The sequence below is a fragment of the Melozone crissalis genome, unplaced genomic scaffold, assembly GCF_028551555.1.
Source record: "Melozone crissalis strain CALT ecotype California unplaced genomic scaffold, PUWL_Pcris_2 ptg000023l_1, whole genome shotgun sequence".
In the NCBI taxonomy this organism is placed as follows: Eukaryota; Metazoa; Chordata; class Aves; order Passeriformes; family Passerellidae; genus Melozone; species Melozone crissalis.
In genome coordinates, this window is record NW_026535801.1 from 29,580,988 (window position 1) to 29,595,651 (window position 14,664).

At 44.2% G+C, this 14,664-nt stretch overlaps 1 protein-coding gene across 1 annotated transcript in view; it reads left to right on the top strand.

Annotated features, from left to right (window-relative positions):
- The first annotated feature begins 2,390 nt into the window (after positions 1-2,390).
- GLI2 (GLI family zinc finger 2) overlaps positions 2,391-14,664 on the top strand; it is a 185,874-nt gene continuing 173,600 nt past the window's right edge. The window contains exon 1 of the mRNA XM_054277787.1: positions 2,391-2,456. The gene's annotated coding sequence lies outside the window, so the exon portion shown is untranslated. The remainder of the gene's footprint in view (positions 2,457-14,664) is intronic.

A 14,664-nucleotide genomic window follows, 5' to 3' on the forward strand; every position in this document is an offset into this window, starting at 1 on the left:
GCCAGCCGTCATCCTTCAGACAAAAAGGAGGGGTTTCCATTCAGGCTTAAAAATCTCCATCTTCTAAAAGATTGGCATGTGAGAATTCTAGAAGGGAAAACTGTCCTTCTTTACATAACTCTGAATTAATCCTTTAATTCTTCCTTCTTTTGATTTTAAATATGTTCTTGGCCAGGAGTCTGGATGTACACGTTTATAACTGTGCAGCAGGAATTTAGAACATATCTAGTGTTATTGTTTTGCCAGCTTGTCGTTTTGATCAATCCAAAACCCCGTTATTCTAACCTATCTCCTAAGCTGCTGGGTCATCTTTCCCAAGTAAAGTAACCTGGGAATAAAAGTGAGCTTTCTTTTTGGAGATCAAAGACTTTTTTGACCCCTCTTTTGGTAACCAAAGCCTCCTCTCCCTTGCATGGTGCTCATCAGTAGTAGGTGCAATGAAACTCCTCTCTGCACAAAATTGTCCACTTGGATGGGGCAAGGTTGTGCTGCTGTGCCAGCACCGACTGCATGTGTACCACGGAGAGAGGAGAGAATTTCTTTGGATAAAACACTGAGTGTATATTAATGCAAGACTTTGACCAAAAAAAAAAAGTTGCAGTGTTGGTGGTTGGCAAAATAATCTGCCTCACAGTCTTTCCCAGGCTATCTGAATGGAATAAATGCGATTTGGGAGTGCATGGGGAGCCAGTTGTCACCCTCAGATACTAGCCTTCTAATGACATCCAGAAAATAAGGGGGGAAAAAAGGGAAGAAAAAAAAAAGAGAAAAAGATATGTGTGCAAAATTTCAGACAGAAGGCACCCAAATTGGTAGCTGGTTTTTAGGATTAAAATTGTAGTATGAAGCAGTCCAGCCAGGTTGCTTTGCACAGGCTAGAAGAGGAAGGTTTCTGAGTGGTTTGTGCTCATTTTCCACTTGCCCGGACCTGGGCTGCGTGTCGGGCAAATCCGCTGGCAAATGTTAACACTGCCCAAGGGACTGAAAGTGAAGCTGGGGGCTGATGTGGCATGCGGTTGCCATGGTACTGGCCATAATCCTGCCGGAGTCAGATACCCTGATGATACGGCGAGTTTGAGCTTGCTCTGGAGTACAGCGCAGTGACCCTTCCCAACAGCATCTGGTTGCGTTTTAAACTTTTGATAAATTCCATAGCCAAAGAAATCAAAACAATTTAAATAACAAGCCCAGCCTGGCCAAAGTCCAAGTTCATGCTGCTGCGTTTCTCATTGGTACTGCTGTTTAATGTAGATCGGAGCAAAAGGGAAGATATTCGGGGTGGGAGCGGGGCACTTTTTGGAGATTCTTTCTCCTCTCCTCGTAGCCTTAGTCTCAAAACAAGAGGCTGAAACTACATTCAACCTCCGGTGAGGCTGCTTATCGCGTTTAGGGAACAGTCTATAATGAACGCGTTTCTCCCTCTAGATGTTCCTGGCGGGTAAAGCCGCCCGTGTGCGAGGATGTTCCGCGGAGCTCTGCTGCCTCCAGCCCTGCCGTGGCGGGGGCTTGAAAAAGTCGCGCAAACTCGCGGGGAAAATGCAACCACCAAAGTTGGAGGGAAACCACCCCCAGCTCCATCCCCGCCTCTCCGCGAGCGAATCTGCACAAGCCAAACTTGTGCTGTTTGGGGAGGGGGGGCAGCTTTCCTCGGGAAGGGTATTTGTGTGGGCTCGCTGCAGATGCGCTCCAGCTGAGCGCGGTGTGCGGGGGCTCCCGGCGCTCCCGAGCGGCGCGGCCGGGCCGGGCTGGCGGAGCGGATCCCACCGCGCCCCACAGAAAGCCCCGCTCCCAAAATGGTGCGGTTCGCTGAGGCGAGGGGGCGAGCCGGGATGAAAGGGGCTGGGGGGAGGAGAGAGAAGATCCGGAGCGGTGCGCTGCTCCCGCGCCAAAAGGGTGGGAAGGTTTAGATTTCCCTTTTTTTTTTTTCTTAAAGGGCGGGTGGAAGAGAAAACAGACCCTAGAGCCAGTTTTCCTCTTGTGTCAGGAATTGAAAGCGCTCCAGCGTCTTCCTGCAGGCTGCTCAACTTCATCCCTCGTGTGTGTGCATGTGTGCGTATATCTGTTATATACATAAAGTAGGTGTACGTGTGCGCGCCGTGTCCCGCCGGCGGCCCGGGCGGATGGGCAGCAGGAGCCCCTCACCTCTGCACGCCGCCCCCGGCCCTCCACAGCGCTCCCTCCTTCCCTCCCTCCCTCCCTCTCCCCGTCCTTCCCCGCCCGCCTCCGCGGAGCTGCTCCGCGCCTGCCGCCGGGAGAGCACCGCGCCGCCGCCGACGGGATCCGCGGCAGCTTTTGGCGAGGAGCGGAGCGGAGCGGAGGAGCGGCACAAAAGGGAAGGACGGAGGGAAAGTCCCTCCCACGCCCCCCTCCCCCAAGTTTATGATGGGGGTCCGGAGGAGCAGCGCTGCTCCGCGGCAACCGCTCGTCTGCTGAAAACTTGCTGCTCCGCTTTTTGGGTAAAGTTGATGCTTATTGTGTCTTTTCATTGTGCTTTTTATTCTTTTTTTCCCCCCTCCTCTCCTCCCGCTTTGGCTGGAGCTGCCCTGCGCCGGTGGGGGTGTGTGTGAGGGAGGGTGCAGTTTGGTGAGGGGCTCTCCTCGCTGCGGGTGCCCAGGGGAGCCCGTCCCGTGTCCCCCCGAGCTCGCAGGTGAGCGGGGAGGACGGGGCCGCGCGTGTGTCCGCCGTGTACCCCCCTTACCCCGCCAGACCCCTCCGGGACCGTGCCTCCACGGCCATTGTTTTTCCCGGGGGCTGCGGTGACAGTCCCAGCCCCGGCTGCTGCCGGGACCGCCTTGCCCTGGCTCCCGGAGGACGGCAGAGCTCCCCAAAGCCAGAATAGAGTTTGTCTCTTTTTTCAGAGGAAAAATGAAGTTGCCCCCTCGCCTCCTTGTCATCCCCCCATCCGGGAGGGGCAATCTTTCGACAAGTATATTTGCTGAGGAATTTAAAAAATTCCCTGCTGCAACTTGATCCCTGTGTGATGAGGAGCGGCTTGGAGAGACCCGGACTCCAATCCTATTAAGGACTTAGAGAGTTGAGCTACCCCGGACTCGGTAGCTTTAAAACAATCAGGGAGGAGGGGAGGGAGATGGGCTCATCTAGATGCCTTTTCTGCCTCAAGTGATTGCCATCATTTCCCGGGAAACCTGACTTTTCCAGCGCGGGGATTTAGGGTGATTTATCAGTGGTCCTGCTGCCGGCTTTTCCGAGGTTTACGGGCTTATTTATTTATTTATTCATTTAGCTAACCTGCAGCCAGGGCTTCAAAACTTCCCGGGCCGGGGCTGAGCCGCGGGTGCGGTGTCCCCTCCGCAGGGCGGGACCCGGCTCGGCCCCGCTGCGTGGCCCGGGTGCCCAAATGCGCGGGCGTGGGGTCACCGCCGGCCAGGCCAGTGGAACTTGTGTCTTCTACAGCTGCCCTCGCGTTTCGTACTGCCCCAGGTGCTGGAAAACTTGGTGCTTACAGAAATTAGCATTTTATTGGTGTATGGTGTTTATATTTTTACGGCCACAGATAAAGGCGCTGGTTGTAAAAGCTTGTCTACCCCCTACCAATCCCCCTTTTTTTTCTTTTTATTCTTTTTTTTTTTTTTTTCAACTGAGGCTCTTGGGATGTACAAGAATTTGAAAGTAAGCGTTACTAGCATGTGCATCAAACAGCATTTAAACAAATATTGTATTGGCATGTGCTGTGGAGTTGGTGCCAAAAAAGTTAAGTAAATAAGCCATGAAATTCAAAATACACACAAGTGGAATAGACTGATTTGTTGTAAGACTTGCTGATTTTATCTGCTTGTTCTAGCTACCTTGCTTTAAGAAAAACTTTGGAAGTCTTTTTGGGGTTGGTTTTGTTTTGGTTTTTTTTAAGTTCTAAACCTAATAAAATTAACTTCATTAGAAAAGAAACTAAATTCACCTGGAAAAGAGGATTGTGCTAGATAATTAACTAATTGTTTATGCTGCTGAGATGTTTGAATTGCATGATAATTGCTGCATACAGCAACTACAGTTGGTGAATTGGTTTGGTTCAGCTTTTCTGAATGGGTGGATATAGTAATTTGTATTTTGGCTGTAACGTCAGGAAATGGTGACACCTGTCAAACTTTGAATTGCAATAAAAATGTAGTATTGAATGTTATTGCAAAACTGACAACTTTTAAGAAGCGAATGAAATTCATTATGGCTTTTCCACTGTAAACAACTCCTGGAAATTTGTCATTTGATTGAAAGCGTGACCTATCTGTAGCACTGCAAAGTGCCTGATTGACTGAAGATGAACTTGTTAATCTATAGGTATGTGTATATCCAACCTCTGGTGTGTGTTTGTGAAAGAGTTGATCTTTAAAGCAAGTTGAGGTAAGATTCACTTCATCTCGAATGTTGTTATTGCTTAAAGTATGTGACTTTGAAGTGCCCAGAAATGCAACTGCTGTTCTTCAAAGGAAAACAGATCTCGAGGACTGTTTCCAACTTCCTTTCAATGTCTTTCTTTTTTTTTTTCTCCAGCGTGTCAAAGGGGATGTATACAGATGGACAAATACTATTTGTTTTAGGTCATTCAATTAGAGAAAAATTAGAGCCATAGAAGAATTTGAACTAGATGCATATGTCAATATAAATCTAGCATAATTTCATTGAAGCTGCTCCAGGTTATACTTGGATAAAAGAGAATAGAGCTTGACCTCAGACATCCAATACATAGCAGCTTGTGTTCCCAAATGTTACACTGAAGTCACATTTAGAAAAGACAGCCTTCTGGCTGCATATATATAATGAGCAATATTTTTGTCATTGTTTTGAAAAGCAGTGTGAACTTCAATGTCAAAGAACCATTTTTGATTATGTTTTCTGTGATTCTAATGATCTTACAAGTTTATACCACAACTTCCCTTTCAGTGGCACAGTTGTATAGAAGCTGCACAGGCTCTGGGGCTGTGTGATCAGCTGCACACAGAAAGGGTTATGTAGTCGCTACAGTTTTGTCTGACTTGAAAATACATTTTTCATGATCCTGATACTTTATTTCCATTGAGAATATTTGAATTTTTCAGTCCTCTGGACTCATCTTTTTTTTAGTTTTAGGATAGGGTAGAGCATATGACCTAATAGCAGTTGCATTATTCTCATTCTCTGTTTGCAGGTTAACTTGGTTAACTGCCTGCCCCTGTTTTTGGTGGCCTACTGTAAGCCAGTTGTTTGCCCTGTAGTCTGAAAGGTACACAGATACTTCATGCTTTTGTACTCTTGAGAAGTGCTCTGTTCATAGTGAAGTTTCCAGTGCAGATTAGTGAAGGCAGTGGATTCAGTAAGCAGTCACCAAAATCTGTATATATTTGTGGAGCAAACACCTATCTATTGCCCCATCACAAAGCCTCCACTTAATAATCTGGCCAAGGATTTCAAGGCAGTGAGTTTTTTCAAAGAAGCTACTTAGGAACATTAGATGTGACTATAGCATCAAACTAATTAGTTGCCACTCCATTTCTATGAAGCTTCTAGGGCTTTATAGAATTGCAATATTTGCACTTCTCACTTGCTGCTAAGGCATTGAGGTTAAGCGGTCTCTGCTTTTTGTCCGCTTTCTTGCTGATGGGAAAGATTCCAGGGCATTGTTCGAGAGCTGCACAACCCCCTTATGTACCTGGGTAAATATTTTAAACAGTTGCACATTTGGACAACTTGCCACAAAGCATTAAGCGGTATTTAGGGTTTGCTTCAGCTCTGCTGCCAGGACCCTTGTAAAGAAAACCAAAACAACTTGTAGGTATTTGGGAATTAATTAATGCAACACGAAATAAAATAACAGCAAAGAATGAATCCTCCTATGAATGACAGCAAGAAGGCATTGTGTTAGAAAGGCAAATAATACATGTGTGCCTGTGCATATCTGCATGTATGTACACACATTTGTGTGCATGCATGGAGTATGCACAATTCATGAGCTGTGCATACAGCAGATCCCATATATATGCAACTTCTAGAAACTAACTGGTGTTTGGTGTAAAAGGAATAAAAAATCGCACCTTGCATGGCAATCTTGATAGTTCAAGAGGCAAAATTGCAGGTTTCCCTTGTGAACAAGTGACTGGAATGGAAATAGTGGGTAATCAGGTCAAATTTTCTACAGACCAGCTCCAGTTGGGAGTGAATACATGTTCGATATGTGTAGTCCAGGAGAGGCCACAGAACTTTTGTTCATTCGCTCTTGGCTACTGTAAAACCACAACCCATAATCTTTAACTTCTTATAAACAAAGTGAACCCAGATGCACTAAAGATGAAATGTGTTGCACAAAGGGAACAGATAAATTATCCTTTAATTTAGAAGGTCAGAGCTGTAAAAATTGTTTGGGATTTATGAATATTCAGTACTACAGCAAAAAGAGGCCTCAGTGCCTGGAAGTGGACACCCAAATTAGAAAAAAATTGAAAATAGGCTCCCTTGGGCTCCTATTGTAATGAGTGGAAGCGTTTCTGATACTGTCATGGGCATGACTGCCCAAATACATTAGTCACTGGTGAATCTTTTCTTATCGTTTCACAATTATTTGTGATTGGCTGTCACCTTTCTGCAATTATAAATATTCTAAGAGGAAACAATACAAATTAGAACTGTAGGTACCAGGATCTTTGTACTGGATGTATTTCTTTTTACTTTCTAAGTGTTCTTTTTCATATGAAAAGAGTCTTGCAGCTTTATCCTTATTCAAGTCTTTTCTTTTTGTATCTACTGGGGAGAAAACCATTAATTTTGAGGAATGGTGAGAGTAAGCCTTAAGCTGTCTTTGACATTTTAGTTTAACTTGAATAGGTTAATTTTTTTTTCTTTTTTAAGAAAACAAGTTGGTGGGAAGTGTGTTTTAACTGTGAGCGCCCGATTTCGACCATTAGCATAAGAAAAAAAGTTTTAGTGCATTTACTATTGTATTGAATGAAGAGTTCCAACAGTCAGGGAAAAGAAAGTAAAAGGCTGTAAAGAAATGATGGTCTATTCAGATTATTCAGCAGCCCAGAGCTCTGGTCATCTGCCTCTGAAATCTGTGATCGGGATATCACTTTTATCTTCCTGTGCCTTTCTCTCCTCTATTTCACATGTTCACTTTTGTCAAGGTTTATTGATCACGTTTTCTTCTCTGCAAATCTGTGGAAAATTTAATGAACCAAAAACAACTGAGAAATAAAAGGAACTTTTTATTCATTAGTCACTAGATTGAATTTTGTTCCATAGTCACTACCCTCTTGCCTCCCATGTGCCTCATTGTGTCACTCCTGCAGCACTTACAGTATGTACAGTGGGGATGGCCGCATTATTAATTCTCTTCCAGGGAAAAGTTTGTTTAAAGTTATGAACTCATGGCAGCCCCAGCTCTGCTCCTTGGCTTTTCTCTGCCTTCCTGACATTTGGATTCTTGACTGTGGTGCTTCTGTCACTAAATACCTTTAAGTGTTTATTCGGCAGCGCATTTACCTCTTCAGGAATTAAATGTATTTGCTGCCTAGCAATTAAATCCAAATTTAAATGATTGCAGATTAGTAGTAGTTATTTACAGTCCTGATTGTTTTGGTGCTGTGATCCTTGTTCATTACACATCTGCTTTGCCGTGGTGCTGCGCCAGAGCGCTTTGTGATGCAAATGCTTTTGTTAACTTACAAATAGTTTCAGTATCTAGATCATCTCAGGTGACGTATTTAAGTCGCTTCTTTTTTCCCAGATGGACTTAAAAAAGCTGTAATTAAATGTGGCTTCCAGTATGATTAAGCTTTGCTAACATTTTCCATGGAATGCTTTACTCGAACTCTGGCACTTTCTGAACTTGTCACTGGAAGATTTTTTCAATAAACGCCCCTTTTAACATTAATTTCATTTCATTTAGTGCAGCTTGTAAGTGTAGGGAAATGAGTTAAAATGAAGCATATATCTGCCTGAGAGATTACTTGGATGTTTCTTAATTCTTAAGAACTTTACTGCTACCCCACATTAAATGCAAAGTCGAAGTCCCAGAGGAAGCAAAACCATAGAGGTTCTGTAGAACAGTCCTAAATACTCTCCCGATGAATAGTAGCATCAATCCTGATACTTTTAAAGGATGATCTAAAAGCCACAAAAGGGACTCTGGACTTGGGTTTGTAATTTCAGCTATAGTGATGGCACATCTGTTTTTCTGTGCATGGAGTGACTCTCTGCACTGTAGTAGACACTTGCAAGCTTCAGCTGCCTGTAAATCTAGAGAGAGGACTTTGTGCCCAGCAGAATGAGCCCTGCTGGAAAAATCTGGGCTTCTGGGGGGGAAGGGGGTGGGGGGGGGGGGAATAGTAATAAAGCATCTCCTATCCCCTGTGAAATGTAGGATTTTAGTGTAGATAACCCATTCACATGAAACTAATGAAATCTGTCCAGAGGAAGACAGACACCTTCTGTGGGATGCTGTGCTGCTCAGGGGAAGCCGGTGCGGGTCCAGCCCCTCGGAGAGGAGCCCCCCGTGGTCACAGTCCCTCACCCCCGCCAGGAGGTGGCAAATACCCCCGGCAGGGCACAGCTGGTTCTTCCCACAATCTGCAGGGGATGCTTAGCTGCACAGCGGAATTCCTGCAGTGGCACTGGGAAAACTTCCCGTGTTACCAGTGCAATTCAGAAGAGTGGAGATTCTGTAATATTACAGTGCTGTGGCTTATATTCATCACTAAGAGCCTTAAATACCCAGTCTCTGGAAGTTAAATCCTGTTTTGTTTAAATGTATATTTGATGATTGTAGTCTATTCAAGCAAGCAGATCACCTGGAAGTTGTTTAGCACTGTGTTAAGCAGTTTGATTCTGTCGCTAAAATTCATTGAAAACCCCTTGAAAACATCTCAGCATTTCTTTTTTTTCAGCTTGGAAAGTGGCATTCCTAGCTAGAATCAGTGTATTGCTCCCCTCCACGCTGACCTGAGGAGCTCTATTAGAGCCCTTTTATCACACCGTCTTTAAAAGCAAGGTCTGTTGATTGCAGCGGTGTTAAAAGAGCATCATTTCCCAACACCAAGATCGCTCCTTTTCACAGCCATGCTCAGCAATGCCCCTTTGTGCGGGGGACAATGCAATAAGTCAGACAGGACTTTCTGAGCCACCTCTATAAGGAACTGTAAGGGCTGCTGAAGTACACTTGTGTTAAGTTGAATTGATTGAAATTTAATGGCTGTTAGTAGCTATGAATGGTAATGATTTTCTAGAGTATCTTCACCATGCTTGACATTAATAACTGTAGAGTGTGTATGTGTGACGCTAGTATGTTATTCATTTTTAAAGATGCTTTCTCCCAGCCCTCTTTCCCATAATTTAGTTGTTTTGATGCTTCAGAAAAGAAAAAAATCTTGTGCTTCGAAGAGCACGTACATCTTGTCAACATAATTTTGTGCTCAAGATTTTTATTTTTTCCAATTCTAACATAAATCAGACTACAATATAGTGAGAGTGATGAATTTGTTTTACATGCCATCAAGAATTAATGTTATGCAAATAAAAGCTTTACAGGTGCCATGATTTACTTAATAATTTCAAGTTCTAATATTTAAGCTCATTCATTATGTTTGAGTAAAAAAAATAACACAGCATGTTCATATTTTAAAACGTGAAATGTGAGATTTGTGTGCATTTGCTGTGTATAGTTGCTGTGTAAGCACATTTGATGGCTAAGAAAGAATCAATCAGTGTTTGCATTCGGCATCCTATGCCTGTAGATGTTACAGAGACATTTCAAAGAGAATAATCAAATATTTGTATGGAAGGAGGGGAAGAGGGTGGTGAAATATCCTTCACAGATACAAAGAAGCAGAAAACCGCCAAAGAAAACTTTTCTGGCCTTCAGAATTTGAGCGGGGCAGCACAGTTTTGCTATGCAAAGTGGCCTTTATTTCATCCTGAGCCGTTTGCTCCCGGACCTGTCGCCTTTGCTGCACGGGGAGGATGCACTGAGGAGCTGGTGAGAGCTGTAGGCATCCTGGGTCAGAGGTGAATGGGAATGTGATGGCAGGGTTTGCAGGCTTTGATATGATTTTTAGTGTGCTTCCCAAAGGCTAAGGACAAGGGGGAGAAAGTTTGACACATAAATACATCTTGAATCTCTGAAGATAAGAATAGATTTTGATTTTATTTCTCAAAAATTGAGGTCACAGTGGCCTGATGACAGGCTGAAAGCCCATCACTCAATTTTTTTTTCTGTTTCTTACTTTTCTTTATTTTTTTTTCTATATGAACAGACAGATTTTTATTTTTGATACATTGTACACATCGAGTTAGTGACAGCATATTCAGGTTTTGAAGTTTGGGGCCTCAGGATCAAGGTTTAGCACCAGCATTCAGGCCTCCCTGCCCAAATAGTAGTAATTTTACTGATAATGCCATAAAAGAATCAAACCTTTTAAATTTGGTAACAGTGAATTAAAAGTGAATCTTTATAAAATGCAAGAGGGTCACATTTCTGGGATTGCTACAGCTCATAGTTGGGGGAGTAGACTCAAGAATTGCTCCTTGACCTCTTCAAGTGCAGGGGACCATTGGCCAGGGAGCAGAGTGGTACTTGGCTTTCAGTAATTTTGACAACTTCTCCTTTTGCTCTGTGTTCTTGAGGAACTTGGAGGAGAAACTCATTTGGATGCCCCATTCAAGCCAAGGATTTAGCTGGGTGTTAAAGGGCCATTTGGGAAGTGGCACACAGTGTATGTACCGTGATCAAGTTAATTACGTTGCTTTGGCAACCCCAGCTTTGGTATTTCCTGGCTAGGACTCGTTGATGGAATCATATTCCAATATCTGGCATCATCAACACTAAAATCTTCTACAAAACCAGGTCAGTGTTGTAAAAAAGTTGCAGAAAAAAGAGATGGAGGATTTTTCTGAGAGTGTTAACAATTCATTGTTTTACATGCTTTGTGTTGAAGTAAGTTTCTGTTTAGAATTTTTAAGTATAATTCCATCGTAGAAAATACAGTAGCAATATAATTGCTTTTCTAGTCGACTCCAAGTGATTGTTTTAGAATTCCTTTTGTGGAGAATTTCAGCATTTTGAGGTTTTGTTTCAATTCACAGTAAGTCAGATTTGGAAATCTTAAATTTCTTTGCAACTGCAGTAACTGGATTCTTAACTTTATTCACTGCTTCTGAGAGCTGTAAGGGAGCAACAGGGCTGAGCACAGCACATGTGTTTCTGAACCATGTCCATGGCCAATTTTTTCATCTTTGATTTATTGTGTGTGTTGTTGGGGTCTTTTTCCCATTTTCTGCAGAGAAAAGGGAATGAGGAGGGAAACACTGTGCATATTGGGGTTGCATTATCCCAGCAAAGCTTATAGTTCTTTAGAGACCTTGCTGCAGCACTCTAAATCTCCATTTCCTATTTGAGAAAAAATGTTCCTACTTCTGCATATTACTCCAAGGCCTCTGGCAGGGGTTGGTAAAATTTAAACTATGTGTTGGACTTCTTTTGAGAAATTGACTGATGCTGGAGGTGATTTCATCCCTCTGGGTCAAAGCACATGGGGGAAGTGGGCGTTGAAAGGCAAGTCTAGATCTGTGTTGAGAGGATGGAGATGAAATGGGGCAGTGCTGGAGGTTGCACCATTCTCCCAGGAGCATGCAGGGTGAGGCGTCTTCCTCTTCTCCATTCCAGAGGGCATTTCCAAGGTGCAGATGGCAGGAGCATCTTTGCCAATGCATTTGTTTCCTTTAGTCTCTTCTCAGGGTAGAGGGACACCTGAGAATCAGACTCCACCCAAGCTGTTGAAGGTGGGAGATGAGATCGGCTTTCTTGGTAGAGAGGAACTCACTGCTTGTGAGTTGGTGTTGCTCTCTGCTGCCCACTTTGGGCTGGCCCATTTCTGGTCACTATGGGTTTCTCTGCACCAGGTGGTGGCTTTCCAGGGAGGCACTGCCTCAGTTTAGGCTGGAAACCTTTAGTGCATTGGGTGCAGTCAGGTGATGAAATGCTCCAGCTGTCAGACTGAGGAAGGGGACACAGAACAACTTGGGACCCCTAACCCTGGTCATTTTGGTGTTTTTCTCCTTTGCTGTTGAAGATGCAACTTTTCAGCCATCACCCCACTCCCTCCTCCTGTTATTGCACGTGGAATAACTAGTGCATTAATGGGGTTTGCCAGAATCAGATCTCCAGTGAAGTGTAGGACCCTCTAGTGGAAGTGAAGAAGGCAACCACTTGGGATGTCTTCCTCAAAGTGACTTCTCCCTCCTTTGCTCAGTCACTCTCTCCTTCTGGTGTGGTGCAGCCCAGGAGCTGCTGCCTGGGACTGGCAGGCTGTTAGCCCTGCTCCAATGAAGGGGGAGCAGTTGGGGGATTTTATCTGGTTTATTTTTTTCCTGTCTTGCCGTGTGTTGTTGGGTTGCTAGGATGAGGCCTGTGGTCCTGGTGTGCTTTCTGGGTGTGCTAAACCACTTGTCCCACGAACCTCCCATGTAGGCTGGACGGGGAGTCCTTGGTGCAGCAGTTCAAACAGAGTGCAGAGCTGCAGGTGCTCTTTTGCTGGCTGAGTGCTTCAAATGTCACACCTATCCTCAGCTTAACATCTGTGCTCTTTCAACATCTCATGTGAGCTAATGCAGTTTAGGCATCACCCATTTCTCTCTCTCTCCCTGGAGGTTACAGATTTCCAGACACCCTTGAGATGCAGTTTTAAGGTCATCAGTGGCATTTTTAGGTCACAGAACTGCAGGACCTTGTCTTCTTGCCAGCTAATCAAATGACTAATTAGTTCATATATCGCTGCTGTTATCTTTCTCTCTAGCTTTGGTTCAGCTCTGCAGGATGAAGCCTGCTAGGAGATGACATCTGAGAATTACTTGATTGGAAACTTAGAGGCAGATATGGTCAAGGGAGTCCATATGAGCAATCACTGGTGCCTGAGTTAGTCTCTGTACCCCAATTCATCCATGTGTATTAATGCATCTGTCAAAGCACAGTACTTAAAAACAGCTTTGCTCTAAGCCTTTCTATGATTATGGCAGTGAATACTCAAAATATGCAGTACTCTTAATTCCATTGTAATTTGAGTAATATGCACAAGACTGTATTTTAACAGATGTAGCTGTATACATATATTTTAATTTATTTTAATCTGTGAGCAATTTTACATCTGGGCATTTTATCCTGCACCCTCTTAAATGCTCACAAATAGGGACTTGGGCAGTGCAAGCCTTTGTGCGTATCACAGCCACATTAACCCACTTTATTTCACACTTTTCTCAGGTGTTGATGGCATCTGGTTGTGACAGATGCTTTCTGATAAAGCCTTCAGATCAACATGCCTTTGGAGACATCAGTGCTCTGTGTTGGTACTTGCAGACTGCTGTATCCAAATACTCTTCTTTAATTGTCTTATTAAGTAGAGAATTAAGCTGTGTGCTTTGACTGTTTTGGTGCCAGTGATTCTTATTGCAGGCTTTGGCACGGCACCACGTTGTGTTTTAAAGAGACAGCATCACTTTAATGATGTGGGAATTGAGTTGGAGGATAAAAAAATCCGCTGAGAAAATGGCTGACTGAAAGTACAGTACGTAAAATCTGATTTTATGTTCCACCCCTCAGACTATTAGGTGGGGGGTTTAGTTCAAATGCCTGCAATGATTTAAGAAATAAAAAGCAGAAATTCTCCCTGCTGCCAGACCACAGGCTCCTCAGCGCCAGACTTGCAGACGAATGTCACATGTTGCTGTATGTTTTGAAAGCATACCATGTGTTATTCTTTAGCTGTCTCAGTCTTCCCCCCCAGCTATATCATCTTCCCTCTAGCCAATCTCACAGAAAAACTTCTAATGGAAAAACTTTCCATTCCCCCCGTCCAGCACAGACCCTAGGATGTGTTCCCCTGTACCTGTCAGTCCACGTGAAGGTCTCTGCCCACAAACTTGCAGAAGTGATTTTAACTTGACTTCATGTAACTCTGCCTCTTATGCTTTAAATCAGGCACTTTTGACACTGATATTGCAGCTTATGTTGTGCGTTAGGATCAAGAGCTCACAAATGACTAAACATATGGTTAAAACTTTTTTTTCATGAAATATAATATGTTTCAGTTTAACTCAGCTGTGGGTCTAGATAACAAACCTCCACAGTTTGCCATTAGAATAATTGCATTTCCAGAAACAATTTTTTACTCCTTCTTTTCTACTGTCTTGGATTAATGTTTCCTCCAGCTAATGACAGGACTGGACATGCAGACTGGATTAGAGCATAGTGTGAGTACTATGAGCTGAACATGCTGGCATCTCACTTTATTGCCTGCAAGGTTAAGCGGTTTACTGTGAGGTCGCAAGAAGTAAACTGAAAGCAAAAAGGCAAATTAATCCAGATCTCTTGGGTTCCGTCAGTGACGAGCGTGGCTCCCAGGGCATTTGCCTCTGAAATGGTGTTTTGCCCGTCCCCCCAGCCTGCAGCAGTGGAGCTTTCTGACTCATGACCAACTTGTGCTTAAATGGGAGGTCAGAGTCCAGCCACCCCGCGAGTAGCCGGGTGTCACTCCGGCAGTGTGGCCACGGGATGCCGCTCCTCCTCCTCATCTGCAGTGCCAGGATGAACGTGGCAGAAAAGTTGGCAGCAGCAGCCTGGTGCTGCAGCTCTCCTGAATGGTAAAGGCTGCTTTGCATTAGAGCTGCTCCCTGGGGCTGCCTCCTTGCAGG